The sequence below is a fragment of the Amblyomma americanum genome, chromosome 11, assembly GCF_052857255.1.
Source record: "Amblyomma americanum isolate KBUSLIRL-KWMA chromosome 11, ASM5285725v1, whole genome shotgun sequence".
NCBI lineage: Eukaryota > Metazoa > Arthropoda > Arachnida > Ixodida > Ixodidae > Amblyomma > Amblyomma americanum.
In genome coordinates, this window is record NC_135507.1 from 34,177,167 (window position 1) to 34,197,064 (window position 19,898).

Below are 19,898 nucleotides of genomic sequence, written 5' to 3' on the forward strand. Positions count from 1 at the left end.
TTTCGTTTTAGCTGTTTAACTGCTTATGGAGCTCAGAGCTAATTCATTATCTGACATAATTCATGCATCAATGAAGTGTGGGCCACGAACTTACCGACACTGAACTATGCTGACATATAGATGCCTCCGAACGACATGCTTCGTGGGTAATGACCTTTATATTTGTGCTTGGCACATAGTTGTTCTAAGTTGGCGCTGGACGTCGATATGAAGCGGGAACGGCTAGCGCAAAAGCCCGGGATTCTTGCCCTTTTACTTTTTAGTCACAACCACCATGCATTTCCTGTGCCATTTTTGAACGTTTGACAGTTTTAAGGAAGACTGGTGTCAGCAGAGCGCTATGAAAATAGAAACGCATCAATTACGAACGCTAGTGGCGGCTTGACTGCTTGCAGGAAATTTGCAGCCAAATTTTTGTTTAGGAAAATTTTAGTTGCTCTCTGTTCTGGAGTTTGGTTCTCTGATTTATTTACCTGGTATTTCGTACGTGCAAGCAGTAAAACGTTCTCGGCAATATATGTTTCGCGGGACTGAAAATGGGTAATATATAAATTTGGTTTTGGGTAGTCCTATCACCTTGCCTGCACCGAGTTGCAAGATGAATGGTGTCATATGCTGTGTAAACTTTGCGGCGCCAATAATATATAACAGCACTAAAGGTGCAACCTGAGAGTTTATATCTGGGTTTTGCCTAATTTTCTCAAATGTATAATAAACCACGGTTAAAAGGCTATCTGTTTCACAAAACCAGAAAATACTTTACGAGGAGGCAAGCTTTTTGTTTTCACTTGTCTACAGTGTGTAAATAAAGACTGCAACATTGTAAATACCTAACGTGTTGTGAGTTATCGCGAAGTCTACTAGATACCTGCGCACACTGAAAAATCCGCATCAAATGCCAGATGAGAGAATTGGTTTCCAGTTTTGCCCAAGAGGCACCATACTTGCGTAAATCTAGAGAAAAGTAACAAAAAAGTGGCTGTGCCTCAACTCTGAAAAGCTCTGGTAAGCATAGTGAGGCACTGTTTAGCTTTGGTTCACCTTTATTGTTTGAAGACTTCAGCGAGAGCAAATAACGTGGTGCATGACGTGCTACAAGTGCAAGAGCGAGCGTCCAGAGCGGCGGTTGGCGCAGCTGCGGACGTGGCTGCCAAGCGCAAGAGCGAATCACGTGACACATCACGTGCCACAGCTGGCGAGGAGCATCGGCCGAGCAGCAGCCGCGAAGCTTTGGCAACGAAGGGAAGGATGAAGATAGAGGCAGCTGCCACGCGCGACCGTGCACATGCGGCGCGCCTCCTGTTAGAGGTCAAATCTAAGAGCCGGATGACCTTCAGACTTGGTTTGAGAGGAGTAAAGCTCTTCGATCTAAAAAATATCAGAGGTTTAGCGCTGGTTAAACTTAGCGATAAGAGTGAAAGCCATGGTTTGAAGCCGGAGTCTGTCCGGCGCGCGCCTCATCCACAGAAAGACAGAGCGCCAACGAAGCAGTTGTTGTACCCCCGCTAGTCACATGGTACAGCAGCGGCGAGGCTCCGAGCGAGCGCAGCTGCGCCGCCTCTCAACAGAGTCACGTGGTATGAATTTACTTGCCATACCTCCGCTTCGTCGGTTAAAAGTCAAACGCGTGCCTTTTGGCTTGCAGCCACGGTAGGGTTCGAGCCCGGGTACTCCGGCTCAGCAGCACCAACAGCGGCTGACTGCGCTTGTTCGGAGCTAGTTTTCGCTCAGTTGTTCGTGTTCAGGAGTAGCTTAGCCGATGTAATTTTTGACCGTCGTAGCATACGCGTGTATACCTTAAATTACAGCTGTTGCTATCATAATTTGGCTGCTGCCAGTAATGTCTAGACTAAGAAAAATCCAAGGCGCGCTTTTGTCAAGACAAATAAAACGCAATCAGCTTCCCTGGCCGCTAGGATCGCTGTCGATCGTAGCGCCTCTACAGTGATTGCGGCGCGTCTGCACGACGAGCTTGTTCGCGCCTTCTTTTCGTTTCAAGCGACTATCGCTGCTGTTCGTTGCTCGTTATTGCGGCAAAACGCACTGACAGCGCATACCCGACAGCGTAGTGCGGGAATTCGCGTGCTGGATCACGCTCGCTGCGGCTCTGGCCGCACGCTTCCTACCTGCTCGTCGTGTGCCAGCGTAGCTACAGGCGACGGAGCAGCGCTACGCATTACGTTGTCACTCCGTGGGTTACGGCTTTGCCGATCGTCGTCGGACGACAAGGCGAAATCAGTTAGCTTCACTTCGATGATGAGCTCTCGTGCTCCAGTGTTGCGTTGAGGCGTGCTACCTGCTGCTTCGGATGGCTGGCACGAGCGTGGTTTAGCGTGTGCCTGTGTGCGGGTGTGTGTCCGGGCCAAGCGTGCCCTTGTGTGAAATGCGTGCTGCCGACCATCTTTTGCATTTAGACGACACACCCTCCCTGAGTAATGTCTGGCAGTTCACCCAAGAAGCCCAGGCCACAACGGGGACACAGACCAGTGCTTACAAGGCTTCCGCTCAAGGGACACCGGTACACCCTGGCGAACGTCTTATGGTGAGTGAGGGTAAACAAGCGTAAGTAATAAGACATATTAAGGCTTAATGGCGGGAGGGGGTATACCGGCAGCATAAGACGCATGTCACGGATTCTCACCTTTGCCGAAAGCAGCGGTTAATAGATGTCGTTGCGTATAGAAATGTAAGCCCACTATGTGGGGCTACAGATAATTGTTATACAAAATTCCGTAGGGCGATAACGTTTGTAGCTTACTCGGTTAATCAAAAAGGACGAAAAAAGGAGCAGAAAAAGTTATTTCGAAAATGGCTATGGGAGGCGAGACGTGGGCTCACGAAGAGATGGAAAAGACAGAAACTAAACAGAAATCTGAAGAAGAAAATAGCGGAGATCACGCAGAAAGCAGAAGAGTACGCAACGCAACTGGCTAGGCAGGGCTGGGAACAGTTGAGCAGCTCACTGAATGGCACACTCAGCACAGGTAGAACGTGGCGGATTTTTAAAGCGCTAATGGATCCCAACAAAACAAAAGCAGAAAGCGGCAAAGCCATACAAAGACTCGTACACCAATTCAAGGACAGCAACGATGACTTGATCGAAGCGATCAAGACGAAATGCTACGGCAACAGGCCCCAAGAATACAAAGGAGAATATCAAGGAGAGGATAATCCACACTTAGACAGGCCGATAACAAATGAAGTAGTCTACGCAGCAGTTAGAGCGATAACCAAGAATACGGCAGCGGGAGCAGACAAGGTCAAGAATTCGCTCATCCGCAATGTAAGCGATGAAGCAATAGCCCAGCTTACGGAATACCTAAATGAACTATGGGCCACAGGCACCGTTCATAAAGACTGGAAGCACGCGGAGGTGGTCATGATACCAAAACCAGGCAAAAAGCTTCAGATAGAGAACCTAAGACCCATCTCGTTAACATCATGTCTAGGCAAACTCTACGAAAGAGTCATCACGAAAAGAATACAGCAACACCTTGAAGACGAGGAACAATAACCCCCAAAGTATGTTCGGCTTCAGAGCAAACTTGTCAACCCAAGACATCCTCCTACAAATCAAAGAGGAAATAATAGACACAATTCCCAAAACAGGAGAAAACATCGTAATGGCCCTGGACATCAAGGGTGCTTTTGACAACGTCAGTCATGAAGCAAACATGGAAGGAATCAACAATACCAGGTGTGGGAGAAGAATCCACAACTATGTAAGGGCCTTCCTGTCAAACCGCTCGGCCACGGTGGGACTGGGAGACCTAAGAAGCGAAACATTTAACACACCAAACAAAGGAACTCCACAAGGATCGGTGATCTCACCGGTCCTGTTCAACATGGCAATGATGGCCTCGCACGCAAGCTGAGCAAGATCGAAGGTATCCAGCATGCCATGTATGCCGATGACATCACTGTCTGGGTCAACCAAGGGTCACTTGGCCGAAAAGAAGAACTATTGCAGAAAGCAGCGACATGTGTGGAGGAATACGTCAGGGCTAGAGGACTCGCGTGCTCAACCGAGAAATTGGAAACTCTGCGGGTCGGAAAGAAGCCAACGCCGGAAGAATTGAGAGTGCGTTTGGAAGGACAGACCATTCCAGAACGAAACATGGTAAGAATACTGGGTATGTGGATCCAAGGATGCAATAGATGCAGCCACACACTCAGTCTCCTAAAACAATCAACACAGCAAGTCAGCAGAATGATCACCCGAGTCTCACAGAAAAGGGACGGGTTGAAGGAGGGAGATACAGTAAAGCTGATTAAAAGCCTCGTAATCAGCCAGATCACCTATTCACTGCCGTATCACCACATGACAAGGAATGAGAAGGAACAAGCGGACACGCTTATAAGGAAAGCCTTCAAAACAGCGCTAAACCTACCAAGAAATACATCAAATGAAAAACTCTTGATGCTGGGCATCCACCATACCTTCGAAGAGCTACGAGAGGCGCAAGCTGGATCGCAACTAACCAGACTCCAGCAGTCGACCACCGGCCGTGCGCTCCTCCGCAGGTTAGGGTATAGCAGTGAAGAAGCAGAAGGCAGAGTAGCAAACATACCAGACGAAGTCAGACAAACCATCAGAGTCTGCCTCTTACCAAGAAACATGGACCCAAACCTGCAAGCGGCTAGACAAGCCGCAAGGGCAGAGTACGTAGAAAAACACCTAGCTACCAAAGAAAACACGGTGTACACGGATGCACGCCTATATCCGTGGAACAGGGACACCAAAGAACATAGAGTTACATCAGTGGTCGTCAACCAGAGCCTAGAGGCGGTCACGTGTGTAACAACCAAAAAGTGTTCGGTAACCGAGGAGGAAGAAGTTGCCGTAGCTCTGGCAGTAGCTGAAGGGAACCGACTAAATAAATCACTCACGATTCTGACGGACTCGAAAGCCGCGTGTAGAAGCTACACGGCGGGAAGAATATACAAGGGAGCAATGCAAATCATCCTCCAGGCAGGGCCTCCCAATACATCATTACAACACAGAATTTTCTGGATACCGGGACACGCCGGAGTGGAAGGGAACCTGAGGGCAGACAGTCTAGCTCGCGAGATGACCCACCGAGCAGACACAACGGAGTCACAGGAACATACCACAACGGTAGAACCCACATATGCAGAAATACTAAATTACCACAGAGGAAGGAGACTGACGTATCCTCCACCACACCCGTTGCTGACACAGCACGAGGCAGTGGGATGGCGAGGATTACAAACCTTTACAAACCTACACACACCACATAAGATGTATCCAGGAAAATACAATGACAAATGCACGTGGTGCGGGGCAACCCCCACGCTATATCATATTACATGGGAATGTAGACACAACTTATGCATTCCATAAACTAGAAAAGCCCAGTGCGGAACAGTGGGAGGGCCTGCTCACCAGCAGCGAGCTGGCGGTCCAGAGAGGAGTCGTGCGGCACGCAAGCGAGGTGGCAAAGCTCAGCGGGGCCCTGGAATGAGGGCACCGACCATTGGAACTCGGAAGATGAAGACGTCCGGAATCCGCTAAACCCAAAGAAACAAAAATAAATTTTTATTCATTCATTCATTCATTCATTCCAAAATGGGTCGAGCTGCACGTGATGAACTTGTGGAGTTGTGTCCGAGGGAGGATTCGGGAGTAGCTTTCGGGAAGGGAAGTTACCAGTAGAATTGTGTTCCCGTATTCCCAATGAATGCTTTTCGCTTTATTTTCAGAGAACGAAAAACGGACTTTTTGTGGAAGTTCAGCAGGAAGTTACTCGCCGGATAGAGGGGAGCAGGAAGGGGGAGGGTATAATGCAAGCCCATGCTTTTATAGCCACACAAGCAAGCTACCATCCGTCGTAGTGGCACGCGGAGACCCTTTGAGCGCATCTACAGGATTCGCGCCTGCTGTTATCAACCTGATCATCATTGCATGCCCTCTCAACAGCTATAGCTCTGAACATGGTTGAAGTGTAGTATGCGCGGGTAACGGATGGTTACCATATCTCGTCGGACTTGGATATCGGAAGTGGTTCAGTCCCATGCCTACTACGGGCGATCCGGACGGTTATCGCAAATGCGATCGTCAAGCTACACACAAAAAATCTAATATGTACTGGGTTGATAGTGATTCTAAGAGGTATTGATAGGTCGTTGTTTGTACTTTTTGATGCATCTTTGATGCGGTTTGGCTAGATGCGATATAAACTCAGTTGCAAGTGAAGTTGATCCTGTCGTTTGTCTTTTCTGTCCCCGTTGGTTGCACCGTTTTCTTATTGTCACCATGAACCAGCTAGCCCAAACAATAGTTTTACTTTATCTCACTAATACAGATTTTTCTTCTTCAGAACATATTTTTGTTGACTTGTTTTACTTGCATTTTCAATTTATACACGCATGAGCACGCCGGTGCACTGATGCGATGTGCTGCGGGACAAATGAATTGAAATATTAGCGCTGCTGCTGTCTTAGGTTCACGCGTTGCTTGGACTTTTATCGTTCATAGGTCTGTTCGGCTTTGCTCTACCACAAGCATCGTCTCTGAGGCAGTGTGTGCTTAAATTTTTTTATTCGTTCGCTTTTAAGAGGGTCACTCCAATTCGCTAGACAAGCCTGATGACCTCTGTACTCTTTCTTTTTACATTGCACCTGCCACACCAGCTATATCTCCATGCCGCATTATTAAGAAATGAATAAATGAAACGAATAGCAAGTACATACCTTCCTCGCTGCTCTAAGTGAAACAAATATGGGCAAGATATATTTCAACGCATTTGTGCTACTGCTTTTGAGTGCGAAAGCTGTTCGTGTCATTGCGTACAGACCTGTAAGGAACACAGAAAATAAATATGACATTCGGTAGAGGGGAGATTATCTTCGCATGGCAATGAATGACTACATATGTCTTTGTCGTGGCCTACTTAGGCATAGCATATTAACGTCAATTGTAGTGAATGTCATTGTTTTCTATTAGTGGGGCAGAATTGATTGGAACAGCATTTATAGATTTTTCTTGTCCAAGGAAGAGTTTTTATTTTCTAATCTTGCGGCTTCTTCTTATGCTCTTATTCAGAAACCTTGTCGAACTCACCCGTAGTGGGGCATTTAGTTAATAGTTAACTGATTGGTGCCTCTTTTATTGGTATGTGTTTCGTAGAAGCTTCGTATCAGAAATAAATTATTTCGGTCATGTTTTCCAGAGGAAGGTGAGCTGTACGTAGTACTGTTACGTCCGTGACGTCACGACCGAGACGTTCTAGCAGGTCCCACAGGCCGAGAAAACGAGGCCAGCGGAAAGCAATACAGGGGCCTCAAGACAAGGCCAAACGGGCGAACACGCTTCGACTTCCTTTTCCCTGCTTAATTTTTATTTCCTTTCGGGGGACTTCAGCAAGCCCATAACTCTTTCCCCTTCGCAGGCGATGCCCCCTGGGTGAGTCAAGCATCGGCGCAAGGGTGACTGAGTTTCTGCCGCACGACATGAGTGAGTTCAGTGCGGGCTGAACATCGGCCATGCACTTCTGATGACGCATGCCATCCGATAGGTGAGGTCGTTGACTACCTCGAAGATAACATAGGGACGAATATAGTTCACAAGCATTTTATGGCTTCAGTCAAGCTGACTGAGTGGACGCCAAAGCCAGACCAACTCTCCAGGGGCGTAGTTCACTTGGCGATAGTGGTCGCCGTAGTGGGCTTTGGGCGCTCTTGTGAGGAGAGAATTCTCGGGTGGGCTATCCGGAGGACTTCTTGGTCTTGGCAAACATGCTCAGCAACGGCAGTATCTACAACGGGAGGTTGGTATCGGGCGTGCATAGAAAAGAGCGGACACACAGGACGAAGAACTGGCTGTAGTCCTTGGTTTCGTGTCTAGCGTTGTTGTACGCGTATGTGATAAAAGGTGGAACAGAGTCCCAGTCCTTGCCGCCAGAGGCGATGTACGTAGAAAGTATGCCTATCAGTGTCCGGCTGGTTGGCTTTGTTAAACCATTAGTTTGTGGATCATTGGGGGTAGAACGTCTGAATTGTGATGTGCACAAACGAAAGAGTTCTTCGACGATATTGTCGCCGAGAAACGGTTGACGTAAGCAGGGCTGGTTTACTTGCGTTACTTATACGCAGAAGACGGAGTTGGGACGCGCAAGGCAGCAGGCAGCACGAGAGATGAAGACGACAAAGCATCTAGCCCCGAGATGGCTCAAGGCTTGCCAACTGGCAGGAAATGCAGTTTAGCCGCGGTATGGCGCCACTAGAGGAGTTAGTAGTGTGGCAGCATCGATGGCGAAGTGGCGGCCTCGGTCGCTGATAAAAACTCGCGGCGCCCAAAACATAGGATAACGGATGACAGTAGAAAGACGGAGATACGAAATGGAGTAGCCGAGGGGAGAGCACATGTCTCACAGTAACGAGGGCTCTAATCAGTACAGAAGATGATCCGGAGGTCGCATGCATGATACATGAGAGACGTACCCAGGACGTCTACCTTCTCAAAACGAGATCATGGAAGCGTCACAGTAAGAAGTAGATCAGGAACAGTGCCGATGAGGCGCTTGTGACTGGCACACTGTGCACAGCAAGCCTAATACTCTCTCATAACGCATCCGCGGCCAGCAAAAACGTTCTTGTGTTCGGTAGAGTGTCCGCACAGATCCCAGGCGTCCCGAAGTGGGGTGGTGTGCACGACGCGTGAAACAGAGGAACGCTGGCTTTCAGGCAACATCGTAAGAAAGCGGAGACTAGTGGGAGAATAGACCTTCTTGTACAAAAAAACCTCTCTTACATAGAATGTACTGGAAGCTGTAGGGGCTTGCGCAGCCGTAAAGAATAGCTTGACACACTGTTATTTCCCGACGGCAAGTGTAGCTGGGGGTGGCATAAAGTTAGGTGGGCGGATGATAGTTTGCCTTAATGCCTCAGGAAGCATGTGGAGAATAATCTGGGTGATTCACAACTCTGAGCTTGCTTCTCTTCGAATGTGGGAAGAGAGAATTTCGCAGGAAAAGACAGCCCAGAGGGAAGGATACTTGTCTTTACTGCAGCTATAGTCTACGCTGTGATGAACGTGGTGGCTGTTATATATACGTGCTGTCAACACGTTTAACGTTCATTAATTCGACTGCAGGCAGCCGTGTGCTCTGGCATGTCAGTGCAAGTTAAATATACCTGTGGTCGAAATTACACCGCAGCCATACACTGCGGCACCTCTTGCTGTCCTACACGCCAGATGCAAACACCAACGAGGAGTGATGTACGTAGACGCAGCCGACTGTGCAACGAGGAATCACGCGTTTGAAATTCGCGCGGTGATTGAGCCACCAAAAACTCCGAAACCGCGGAGGAAGCGGCCATAGCCATTGACAACACAGACGCTGACGTAACCAACAGCGACTCCAATACTCGATCATTACAGGGGCCAGCGGAAACACTACCCAGCCCCACACAAAGGGCTTACCAAAGAAGAGGCGGTAGACTGGCGCAGACTACAATCCGGTACCTACCCGCACCTGCACAAACTACGCAAGACTCTCCCTACACAATATGTAGATGAATGTCCGTGGTGCCTGGGTAAACCTGCACTAGAGCATGTCACATGGACCTGCCCTAAGGCAGACTTAGAGCCTAGAATAGAAAACTCGAGTGTGACGCAGTGGAAGCACTTGATGGCCAGCCAGGACTAGTAAGCGCGACGATTTCTCGTATGCCGAGCCACGATGGCTGCATTCAATCGCGGCATCCTGAACCAAGGATCGACCACGGTGCCCTGTGACCCGTAATGGTAAAGAGCACTTTAAATTAGTCGCAAATAAAGTTTTTTCCATCCACCCATCTATCCGAATTGGCCATAGGTAACTCTGCCATGTGCCGCGTCGCCTCTACCTCATCCAGCATTCTAGCAGGACTCAATTGGACACCCATACTAGGGAGATGGACCTGAACTGGCACCCGGCCCATTCGGACAATCCCGGGAACGAAGCTGCCCACAATCATGCTCGTGGTTTCGTCGGCTGAGCAGTGGGTATTTCGCACTCTGGTGTGGCGAACGAGAGTCTGACTTTTACGTGACAGTACGACGTGTTGCTAAGCATGCCGCCGTCTCACACGCCGCTCACCAACAATCATGAAATAATCTGGCGCACACTCCAGGACTACGATCATGCCTGCCCGAAGGTATATGAAACACAAAGGCGCTGTAAATATTGGCTATCAGTATAAAAATAACAGCGGAGGGGCTTCCTTGTCGGTCGCGACAGCGCCCAGCTTTTCGGACAGCCAGTCAAAAAAAAATTATTTACAAAAAAGGTCAATTGAGGACGATGCACTTTTGCAGATGGTGGCGCCGTGTCGCGGCAGCCGCGAGCACCATATGAATCTCTCGCAGAGCGTTACGGAGAAGTTCCGTGATGAGAAAGCATTAAAGGGCTGTGGCATTACAAACGCTGTCATTTGCGAGACGACCACGTTTCAGTTCGGGTGGTGCTGATGTCGATGTTGCAGACGTTGATGCTTCACTGTACATTTTACGAGCTCACGCACAAACTGCCGCAGTGAAATCCAGAGACGAAGTATGATGATATCTACGCAAACACGCGCACGTGTGACACCACCTAGAACGCTCCAGCGACTAAGTATGGCCCTACCCATGCAAACACGCGCACGTCTGACACCACCTGGAACGCTATACAACGAGCCGTTGCACCACAATCTTGATGCGAAATTGGTTTTTGAGAAAAGGAAATGGCGCAGTAGCTGTCTCAAATATGGGCGGACACCTGAACCATGCTTTATGAACGGAGGTAGAGCCTGGAAAGGCATTCAAATTAAGGTGCAATGTAGTCATTTCGAGTTCCTGCCGGAAGCTATAGCTCGCGACAGGGATTCTAACTGGCGATTATGCATGTTGGAGGCTACAACCTCCAACTTGTAATATATATGCGACGAGAAATCATGTGACACCACCCGGAAAGATCCCCAGGTGGTCGAAATCATTCCGGAGCGCTCCACTACGGCACCTCTTTCTTCCTTTTTCTTTTCACTCCCTCCCTTATCCCTTCCTTTACGGCGCGGTTCACGTGTCCAACGTTATGGCACAGATACTGCGCCATTTCCTTTCCCCCCAAAAAAACCAAAAACCACCACCCGGAACGCTGTACGACAAAGGTTTGTGCCACATATTTCGTACAAATGTAGTCGGGAGAACTGGCGCCACAATCAGATTGGCCAGTGGGGAGCGCATACTGACGGACGAAGTGTACCATCATCAGCCTGATTACACCCATTGCAGGGCAAAGGCATCTCCCGTATGTCTCTCCAATTGACCCTGTGGACTCCTGGACCTGTTGGAGACTACCCTGGAAGATTTTTTCTTTTGTTTCTAATAAAAGTTGTTTCCCTCCATTCATCCAACAGAAAGGTGCTGATTAGCATCTTGACGAAGGTTGCTGCCCTTATATTTGATAGATTGAAGGGCGCTAACATACAGGTTCTCATTTATCAATTAAAGGTGTCTGGATTAAAAGCAGAGATTACTTATATATTTGTTGTAGACATTCTCATTGGACGCAATCAAACTCACATATTACAAGCAATAAGACAAGAAATACCACTACTGGACATACCTGGGTGCATATTTTACACACTGCAATGCTACTCAAGCGCTTGGCATGTCATGTTACCATAATACACATTATAAAAAACGCATCTTGTTTATTTTGCTGTAACCTCACAGCAGAAAAAAAAGAAACAAAATTACATAAGTCTTGATACAATGAAATGTATGGGAAACCAAATAAAACCACCACTAGACGAAGGACACAGAACTTATCGATACAATCGCAACAAATTGTCATTGAGGACCGGAAGTTAATCACATTGCTAGGCTAAGTTGCAGGGTCTGTTCTAGAAATGCTATTTTTTCCAGTCTTTTCTGGAGATATTCTTTATATCTAGATCCTTTAAATTATTTAAAAGTTTTGGAAGATGATTTGCTATTCTCTTGCACCCTTGGTTAGTTCTAGAAAATGGCAGCGTCCAACGTTTTCTGTTTCTGATGTGCGATGTTTTTGTCAGGTCGCACAGTGTGAGAAAGTAGAGAGAATTTTCAAGCCGTGTTTGTATTTTAGCAAAAAGTTGAATATGTATATACGCTTGACAGGAAGAATATCAAGAAGTGGAAATAATTTGCTTGTGTGGGCGTCGTACGATACGCTTGCGATGTGACGGATAGCTCTTTTTTGCATAAGAAATAGTTTGTAAAAGTTTTTTTGGGATGTTGTGCCCCATACAAGGCTGCAATACTTTAGATGAGGAGAGAATAGGACGTTATACAATAAAATCTTAATCCTTGGAGGAATAGCGTAGCGAAGCCGAGATAGAATACCACAAGTCTTCGCGAGGCTTGTACTTATCCGGTCCACATGAGCATCCCAGGTTAAGTGTTCATTAAAGATTACTCCCAAGGTTTTTATCTCTTTGACAAGGTCTATCCTATTACTTCCAAGGTAAAAGTTAATGTCAAAGTTTACAGGCTTTTGTGATGGTGCAAATAAAACGGCCTTTGTTTTTGATGTGTTAATTTTTATCGAGATAGTCGCACTCCAATCAGACAACAAAGCGAGCGCATTACTAGCTAAATGGACAAGTTGCACGACATTATCTGACTGTAGAAATATACTTGTGTCATCTGCGTAAACTATGAAATTTGCGCTGTCACTGATGTTAATTATATCGTTTAAAATACTACCTTGCGGGACCCCCGCTTTAAACCTTGCAGAGATGAAAGCTCTTCACTAATGGCAACGCTCTGTTTCCGATGCTATAAGTATGATTTTATAAGTGTCAGATCGTTGAACAAAACTGTCAGATCGTTGAACACCTGAACCGCGCCGCAAGGGAAGGGATAAAGGATGGAGTGGAGGACTCCAGTATAATTTCGACCACCTGGGGATCTTTGACGTGCACTGACATCGCACAGCACACAGGCGCGTTAGCGTTTTGCCTCCATAAAAACGCAGCCGCCGCGATGGGGTTCGAAACCGGGAACTCCGGATCAGTAGCCGTGCAGAACCAACTTGCATGACCGGCGCATACGATGTCGGCAGACGCTTGACCGAAGGTCAAGGTCAAAGGTCAGAAGTGAGAGGTCAAAAGTTATTGGTGTAAGAGCTGCCTGTGTCGCTGCTGCAGCTGACTAGCACCAGTTATGCACATGGTTTGACCTCCAGCTACATTAAAGGTCAAATTTGCGGCCCCGGGGACCTCTAGCTAAGTTCAAGGTAATAATTTGAGGCCCGCTGACGGTTCGAACGCTGGCGTAGTGAATATTTGCGCTTCGAAATTCTGGGATCTCGAATCATTGGGGTCCTACGGTTGACTGCGCCAAATTCCAACCCTCTATTTGAGATATGCGGTGGTCTACAAAATATCGGTGTCCACATATAAGGAGGAAACGCATCCAGCAGTTGTTTCGGACAACCAGGCCGTTGTTTAAATGGGCGCTTCATTGAGCACAAACGTTGACGGAAGCGTGTCAGTATTATAACTTGAGCATCTTTAGGCCACAGTGAAGCGTCTCACCGCACAAGAATCAAACTGTCACGAAGATAGGAGCATTTATCGTTGGCAAATTTGACGCTACGTGCGTTAGTACACCTTCCATCGAACTATTGGACCGCGAGACTCCGATATTACAATGCGTATTGTGAACATTACCAAATTCTGGATCTTGTCAACGTGTGTTTAGTTCCATTCCGCGGGAATAAACCTTCTGTCTCAAGTTAGAGCTGTGAATAAACCTTCTGTTGGAAGTTAGAGCTCGTGCGAAACGAACTAGCCTAAATTTCTGTTATATTGAGACCAGGTGAGGCCTCTTCGCAAACATGGCCTTCCTCAGGTTTTCAACATATCAACATATCTGACGGTGTACCGAAAACGGGCATTCACGTATATGAAAAGAGTATTGGGGACGACGAAGTATTTGCACACGTTGCGAAACTTTTGACTGCAGGTTCCCTGCTAATGGCGCCGAGGAAGCGAAGTGTTAATGTATATAGGCACTCCTAATTGATAGACTTCCATGTTCTGAAACAGGACGCAGTATATATCACTGGTTGCTTTCTGAGGGTAGTGACGATACTACATTAACATATCTGTGACCATCCGTTGCAAGGTACTAAGAGGTAAAACTACACTTATTGCGCGAAGTTGTTTACGTTCAATAAGTGTAAATAGAGTTTAATGTGTATAAATACGTGTTTCAAATTCAAAATTACATATATTTCCATGTGATGTATCAAAATTGCTCTCTCTCTGGCGCACGTGCGCGCGTGTGTGTGTGTGCGTGTGAAATGAAAATGAGAATTGGTTTTTGAGGAAAGGAAATAGCGCAGTATATGTCTCACATTCCGGCTGACATATGAAGCGCGCAGTAAGAGAAGGGATAAAGGATGGAGTGAAAGAAGAAAGGAAGAGAGAGGTGCCGTAGTGGGGGGCTCCGGGATAATTTCGACGCCTTGGGGATCTTTAACGTGCACCGTCATCACAATATTGCAGGAAGGATGTAACGTGTCCTTCAGAAGAAAAAAAAGACGCTGATGTGTCAGAGGTGATAGGCTAGCGTATATAGGTTATGAATTTAGGAGTGAGCGATGAGGGACATAAAAATACACAGGGGACAGGACACAGAAGAGAAGCGGACAGGACGAGCGTACCCGCCGCCGTGGCTCAGTGGTTAGGCCTCTAGGCTACAGATCCGGAGTACCCGGGTTCGAACCCGATCGCAACAGTTGCGTTTTTCTGGAGGCAAAACGCAAAGGCGCCGGTGTGCTCTGCGATGTCAGTGCACGTTAAAGATCTCGAGGGGGCCTAAATTATTCTGGAGCTCGCCACTACGGCTCTTCTTTCTTCCTTTCTTCTCTCAGTCCCCCCTTTCTCCCTTGCCTGTTATCGCGCTGTTCAGGTGTCGGCCGATATGTGAGACAGATACTGCGTCATTTCCTTTCCTCGAAAACCAATTACCATTTTACCCAAATTGGTCAAAAATTTTCGACCTCAAGGCGGTAGGGGCCCGCTCGCCGTGATGTATGGAAAAGTAGTCTAATCGCGTGGTAATACATCGCATCCACGATATATGGCGCTGCCAAAGAGCTAACACTCGCAAATTTAACTCCTTCCAGATGGTGGCGGCAGCTTTTTTTTCTTGCTTACGACAACGACATGAAAGCGCAACTGCAATCGTTACCGGGAAACACGCGGGGAGAAAGAGCGTGCTTCGCATTGTTTGAAGGCGCTGTTATCACACATTATGCGGTTTGCACTTCACACGAGGGCTTCGAATTGGGGCAACCTCTTTCGAAGCAGCTTTAAGCCTAATGTTTAACGGAACACGCGGTTTTGATTGTCATCACTGCGCGTCGGAAACATTCCTTCCCTTACAGCGTGCCTAACCTTTATCAGGTTAGTCGTCGTGCGAAAAGTACCGCGATGAAAGCTTAATGAGCAAATTGGTGAATACCTACGTAGTGGATACAAGTAAGAGCCAAGTCCCCGACAACTAAGGGGCTTGAAATGAAACACTAGACGCACCCATCACAGAGGCTTAAGAGGGGCAGGAAATAGTTACTCGAACCAAGATCGGCCCCTGCCCAGATGGGATGACCAATAGCATGCTAAGAAACCAAGACGATAACTCCAGAACAGCCCTAACGGGTTACATGCAGGAATGCTGGGAGAAAGGAGAAATTCCCCCTTAGTTGAAAACGGCAAATTGCTCATCATTCCGAAGCCAGAAAAGAAGCCGCAAATAAAATGTCTCCGGTCCATATCTCTAACATCATTGCGTAGACAGACTCGTGGAACACGTCGCCCAAACTGGAATGTCGATCTATATGGAAGAAAACAGGCTGTGGCCAGGTGAGATGCATGGTTTCCGCCTTCGCCTCAGCACGCAGGATGTCATGATGCTACTAAAAACATCACTCACTCTAAAAGCAACGGCGCCAAAGTCATGCTAGGGTTTGAGCTAAAAAGGGCCTTCGATAATGTGAAACACGGATCGGTACTAGATTGGCTCAGCCAGGCTGGGGTAGGACCGAAGACCTACGGCTACATAAAATACTTCCTTACAAATCGGAAAGCAAGTATAAAATTTCAGGAAACCCAATCTGATGAAATAGAACTGGGAAGCAAGGGTACCCCACAAGGGAGGGTGCTGTGGCCCCTTCTCTTCAACATGGCCATGGGAAAAACTTCCCGATGAGCTAAAAAGCATAGGAAACCTCAATTTGAAATTCAGTACGTATCCAGATGACATTGATCTCTGGATCAATCACGACAGCGACGTGAAGATAGAAAAACTCATCGGGAAGCAGCGGATATTGTAGCAAACTACACGGCACAAAGAGGACTCCAATGCTCGCCGGAGAAATAGATGTTCACATAACACGTCAAGAAACTTAATGACAAGCCACCTTCGAAATTCCAAATCCTTTTCGGAGACAGACACGAACCCGAAGTAGAAACGATCAGAATCGTAGGCCTACACATGCACTCGAATGGCAGAACACCATCGCCATCCTGAAGCTGGAAGAACATACGATGCAGACCCTCAATCCAATTAAAACAGCAACAAATCAGAGAGGGGGCCTAAAAGAGAAAATTATTCAGGCTAATACAGGCCTTAATATTCAGCTACGCCATGCCGTACTTAAATTTGAAAGCAGCAGAGAGAAATGGAGATTGACACTCACATAAGGAAATGCATCAAGAAAGCATTAGGGCTACACCTATCCGCATCTTCAGAGAATCTCCTAGCCCTCGGTATGCACAACACTTTGACAGAACTAGGAGAGGCAGTAAAGATATCACAACTAGAGAGGCTCAGTTAACACATGCGTGCAGAGCCAGTCTAGCCAAAATCAGACTCAAAGCAGACAGGAAAATAGAAGAAAGGAAGAAAATTAACAAGAACAAGAGCCGCATTAGAATCCCTCTTACCGAAAAGACATGCACCGAGCACTAGACAAAGAAAGGAGACAAAAGAAAGGCGAAGCGCTGGAGCGCATATACGGCGAAGAACCAACAGAGAAGGTCGCCTACGTAGACTAGCGGGGACAAAAGTGAAACATGACAGCCGTGGTGGTGGACGGCTCCGGCAACTCAGTCTCAGCCGTCACCCTAAGAGGGACAAATATCTAAAGAGCAGAGGAAGTCGCGATCGCGCTGGCTTGCGTCGGATCAAATGCCGAGTACATTATGAGTGAGAATAAAACTAATAATAATAACTGGTTTTTGGGGAAAGTAAATGGCGCAGTATCTGTCTCATATATCGTTGGACACCAGAACCGCGTCGTAAGGGAAGGGAAAAAAGAGGGAGTGAAAGAAGAAAGGAAGGAAGTGGTGTCGTAGTGCAGGGCTCCGGAGTTATTTCTACCACTTGGGCGCCGCGGCAGCACACGGGCGCCTTAGCGTTTTGCCTCTATAAAACGCAGCCGCCGCGGTCAGGTTCGAAACCGGGAACTCAGGATCAGTAGCCGAGGGTCCTAACCACTGAGCCACCGCGGCGGGTGACAGTAAAACTGCAAACCAAAATTTCGGTAGAGGGAGGACTCTTCTCTCGCGGCCAAAACTTTTAAGGCAAAGAAAATTGGACAGGCCAGTTGACATAATCTGGACCCCTCCCTCACGAATCTACCCGTGGCAACGAGGCTGCCCATGAGCTGGCTCATGATCTCTACCAGCGAGCAGCTCAAAAGGGCCCCACCTCGAGAACGACGGAAGAAAAGGGCAGACTAATATCATATCAAGAAGTTACTTGGCACTGCAGGTAACCTCCCTCACCCGGTGTGGAGCTTTATAATCAGCAACCGGTGGCGTGGACACTTCTTCAAACAGGCGTCTACCCGCACCCAATATTAATTGAACATACTATCCTGGGAAGTGAGGAGGACAAATGTAAGAAATGTGGAGCGATGAGTGGGACCCTCCATTATATTATATGAGAGTGCACACAGCCGCAGGCAGGGCGAATAAAATAGATAGTAGAAACGCCTAGGAGACCTTGCTGCGCCGCCCTGACCCCGAGCACCAGCTCCTCGCTGTCCGACTTTCTGAAGAGGCCGCTGGAATTCAAGAATTCTAGGCCAGCATCTGCCGCGGCGACCCTGTCCACCCCAATCCCTCTCTCCTGGCCCTCATATCTCGACTGAGAGGGATTGCCGGAAGGTAGGATGAGGTCGTCATCTTGTTTTGGACAATAAAATCCTTCCCGCAGTCACTCGCTTCCCTTATGGCCTGGTTTGGGTGTACACCGAGATATGTGAGAGAGGCGTCATTTCCTTTCCTTAAAACCAACTTTCATGTAATTTTTCTCCTTTCTTTTTTCACTCCCTCCTTCATCCCTTCTCTTATGGCGCGGGTCACGTACGCAACGACATCTGAGACAGATACTGCGCCATTTCCTTTCTCCAAAACCAATTATTATTATTATTATTATTATACATTTTTCTTGCCTTACGGCACGGTTCGGGTGTCCACCAATATATGTGTTACTGGCGTCATTCCATTTCCTTAAATTGTCCAACGTGCAAGGCCTCGCGTCGAACGGGCGATGACGTTCCGTGGACACCATGAGCAGCGCTGCAGCGCCGCTGCAAAGGCACCCCACCGAGAGTAGGGCTCTTGGTCGGACGCGGTATCATATCGGTGGGCCCTGCCGGCATGGCTGATGGAGCCAGAGAGAGAGAAAAGCTTTATTCGTGGAGAGGTATTGATGGGTCCCAGCACGGCCCCACTCCACTTAAGCGTATATACCTAAGGTCCATAACACTGGCAGCCCGACCGGTGGCGATGGTCTGCACGGCCGGGTCCTCCGGGCGCAGCAGGGTCTCCAAGTCCTCTCACGTCTTAGGTTCTCTAGGCCGCGCGGGGGAGGGTCCGCCGGGCAGAGGAAGAGAGTGTGGAGCGAAGAGGCGAAGGGTTCTGGGCACAAGGTGCAGGCAGGAGTGGGGAAGGAGGGATGATAGTAGGCTAGGGTCAGGAGTGAGGGGAGTGTGTGTGTCTAGTTTGCGGCGTAGTGTTGCATGTTTGTCATCTAGGGAGGGGTGGGGCCGGCGGTAGAGCTGGTGCGAGGCTCTGTGGGCCTGCGCCATCTCGCTGAACGAGTGTATTCGCTCTCTCGCGAATCCCCGATTCGAGGCCACCTGAGCCCGGTTTAAATAACCTCGGGCTAAAATGTTGGCGGCCTCGTTTCTGGCATTCCCGGAGTGCTGAGGCACCCATATAAGGTCTTCATGGCGGCGTGGGTGTACATCGGGCGAGTCCGGCCAGTATGCCAAAAGCAGGAACGTGGAGACTCGGCCTCGCGCAAAGTTTAGAATTGCAGTTTTAGTCTGTTAAAATGGACCGCGCTTCCGTACGGGTGATGGCAATTGCGATGGCGGCTTCCTCTGCAGCCTCTGGGGTGGTGTCAGGGGGGAGAGGTAGTGTGAGGAGGGCGGATGAAGGGGAGTCCACCGCGGCTGCGGTTGCTTCGTAACTCGTGCAGGCAGCGCCCAACCATACGGCGCCCGACTCGGAGCCGTGCACTCGGTGGAGTGCCTTCGCACGGGCTCTGCGGCTCTGCTCATGGTGGGAGGGGTGCATATTTCTCTGCCGTGGCTTGATGACCAGCTCTTGGTGAAGAGGTCGAGGCCGCAGCCTAGGTAGACTCTTCTTTATCCGACCTCCTCACACTGCCTCTCCTTACAGGCACCTCTCCAGAGGCTGCTGAGAAAGCCACCGGTAGTTCCGGCGAAGCTGTATACCACTACATCAAAGGAAATTTTCCTGCCGCCGTCAGCAAGAAAACGCCAGGCTAAAAACTGATTGTTATTCCGAGTGGAAAAGTACCCAACAGCACACGAATCGTATAT

At 48.4% G+C, this 19,898-nt stretch overlaps 1 protein-coding gene across 1 annotated transcript in view; it reads left to right on the forward strand.

The window, feature by feature from the left end:
- Positions 1–2,067: 2,067 nt before the first annotated feature.
- The window catches only part of LOC144110508 (neprilysin-2-like), a 47,334-nt gene continuing 29,503 nt past the window's right edge, over positions 2,068–19,898 (forward strand). The window contains exon 1 of the mRNA XM_077643482.1: positions 2,068–2,542. The gene's annotated coding sequence lies outside the window, so the exon portion shown is untranslated. The remainder of the gene's footprint in view (positions 2,543–19,898) is intronic.